This window comes from Cyprinus carpio, chromosome A22, assembly GCF_018340385.1.
Source record: "Cyprinus carpio isolate SPL01 chromosome A22, ASM1834038v1, whole genome shotgun sequence".
NCBI classification, from domain to species: Eukaryota; Metazoa; Chordata; class Actinopteri; order Cypriniformes; family Cyprinidae; genus Cyprinus; species Cyprinus carpio.
This window is the reverse complement of record NC_056593.1, coordinates 16,071,981-16,074,942: the sequence shown is the minus strand read 5'-3', so window position 1 is coordinate 16,074,942 and position 2,962 is coordinate 16,071,981. Positions and strand designations below refer to the sequence as shown.

General features: G+C 33.8%; 1 long non-coding RNA gene across 1 annotated transcript; it reads left to right on the top strand.

Annotated features, from left to right (window-relative positions):
- Positions 1-350: 350 nt before the first annotated feature.
- Positions 351-1,297, top strand: LOC109045008. The gene is made up of 3 exons (XR_006153212.1): positions 351-489; positions 752-1,078; positions 1,166-1,297. It is a non-coding gene; the product is annotated as an uncharacterized LOC109045008 (long non-coding RNA).
- Positions 1,298-2,962: the final 1,665 nt, after the last annotated feature.

Here is a 2,962-nt window from a genome sequence, read left to right as displayed (position 1 = left end):
CTGGTCAGAAAGCTAGTGCATCAAAACAAACTCATTGCCAATGTTTTAATGGAAGTATAAACTATCAAATGCAATTAACAAATGATCTAATACAATTAAATATGAAGTGTCTCTTTGTGTTATTTGATCTACTTGCACATCAAATGAAAACACCAACATCAAACACACGTGTCTGCGATGTATTTGTGCTATCAGGGGTCGGATGTCTTTTTTTTTTTTTGTCTAAATTCAAGATTTTTCCTCACTCCCCACTGTTTTACTATAAGCTTTCGAAATATATTATGCAATATCTCCACTCAGTTACTCATGAAATGTAGAGGATAGGTGAAAAAACTGATCAGAGCAAACATGACTTCCTGTGCTTGACATGTATGAACTTTTTCTCTCTTTGCCGTGTACTAGCGTTCAGTGCTGTCTGGGAGGAACCCGGGTTTCATATCAAGTGTTGTTTATCCAGCTACAACATGAGGATTTGGCAGCTTCATCTCTGTGAGTATTACAACTTTTAATGTGCTGAACTTTATTTCATGTACACATCCAGTCAAACGTTTTGACACACTGTACTAGTGAAAAAAAAAAGATAATTAAGGAAAATCAGCAAACAGGTGGCCAGCAAATAAACTCTGAATGTGTCATATGTCGTATGAATGTGTGTAATTTAAAAAAAAATATATTTTTACATAAAGTGTTTAAGGTGGTACTTTTAACTTAATGTGATTCTTTGTTTATTTATTTATTTTTCATCTTGTAGATCTACTCATATGGTGTCCATCAGCAGAGACTTTAACAGATCATCTAACAGTTTTGGGGCAAGATGTGACTATAACCTGTGATCTTAATCAAACTGAGGTGTATTGGTTTTTACTGAAACAACTTGGTTCTTCAGTTGCGATATTACGCTCCTTCTCAAACAATTTTCCTCATTACTACAACAAAGTATTTAAGCTCAAATATGCAGTAAACTCTAAACATCATCTGTTCATAAATAATGTCACCATTGATGATTTAGGAGTTTATTGCTGTATGAGTACAAATACTGATCCACAATTCAGCAATGCCACCAGACTATACATCATTGGTAAGTGCACTACTGCAAATTAATTTATTCACTACAGCGATTATTTATAGATTAGTAAACGATTGTGACTTTATTCCTTCCTTACAGACCCAACTCCACCAACTGAGTGTCAGAATTATACAGAAGTGCAGTATATTCAGCAGAATCAGACAACTTGGCAGACTCTTACCCTCATGTTTGGCCTGATAAATGCTGTTTTGGTTTTTGTTGTCATAGGTGAGTTTTCATAAGTAAAAAAAATAATGCAACTCAATGTTAAAGTGACGTTTTCGAATTAGTAACCAAGGCTTGGGCTCAGCGTTTAAATGTCAAACTGAGATTTGAATCTGTGGCAGAAAGAAGTTTTTTAAAGACACTCCATTGTTGTCTCTTTTTTATTTACTCACTTGGGCCATCGAACTGTTGTATGAACACAATATCACACTCGTAGCCATGAGATATAGCTGTATATCAGCACGCTGTGATTACCTACGGCCGAATCTCAACTGTGCTGATATACAGCCATATAACACTCGCACGCACACACACACACTCACACACACACGCACACACACCATGGATTCAAATTAAAAAATTAGTTTTCATTACTTATTTGTGGCCATGTTGTTCTAATTTGTTCTCTCGTCTTAATTTATTTAAATCGTTGATATTGATTTTGACATTAGAATTTAACATTCATTTACTTTTGTTTTGAAACATAAACTTTAAATGAACGTTAGATGATGGTTAAAGTAACCTAACTGTCAAAATAAAGAAATGAGCATGCACAATTAAATATAAAATATCAGCCAATAATAATAAAGTAAAAAAAAAAATCTGTAATATCAGCCAATAACCCAACACGCAATCTGTAACTAATTTAAATTTGGGCAAAGTTGTGGCTAATTCGTATGAATTTGTACAACCTCATTCATATGTTTTCATATGTTTTTGTTTTGTTTTGTTTTTTGGAAATTAGTTTCCATACAGTACAAATCACATCATACAAAATTAATACAAAATTGCCACTTTGTGAAATAGTTATGTTTTTTCATGAGATTGAGTTAACCGATATTAACCGATATAATACAGATATATTGTGCATCCCCATTCAAAAATACAGTATCATGGCTCCATCTCCGTCTGGTGTAAGTATTGTAAATGCATAAACATTTATTGTTTTATTGAATTCTCAGGACTGTTGAAGGTTTGTGCTTGTAGAAATAAAAGGCCTGCAGATCTTTCGCAACAACTTCATAACATTGATCTACAGCCAACACAGCAGCATCTCGATCCAAACCCATTACAGGTACATTATGTGAATCTCTATCTATCTATCTACAAACCCGATTCCAAAAAAGTTGGGACACTGTACAAATTGTGAGTAAAAAAGGAATGGAATAATTTACACATCTCGTAAACTTATATGTTGAGCACCCGAGTGCGCTATTCACTTTCACTCGCGTGTGGGAAAACAAACAAAACGTAGCTCAGTGCTTATCCTTTCTTCAGCAGCTTTTTATTTTAGCAGCATCACTTGAACATAACATCAGTTCAACATCTTTTTCTTTTTTTTATTTTAGCTGAGAACATCACGTAATGATATAACGTCATCACGTACACAACCGTATACCTCCAAATAGAAACTAAAGCTAATTTTGTATACCGTAATCTAATGTATAAGGGCGCAATACTTTTAACACCCCCACTCGCTCTTAGCCATTTGTATTACCAAAAATAACAAATTAAATAACAAATAAACTTTCACATAAGTTTAGTGTTACATACATTTTTTACACTTTTTATGTTCCAAACATGTCTTGAGTAAACCTCTTTAATTTCTGCTTGGTGGGTGGCTTTGTCATTATGTCAGCTATCATTGTCTCTGTAGGACAATATTCCAAG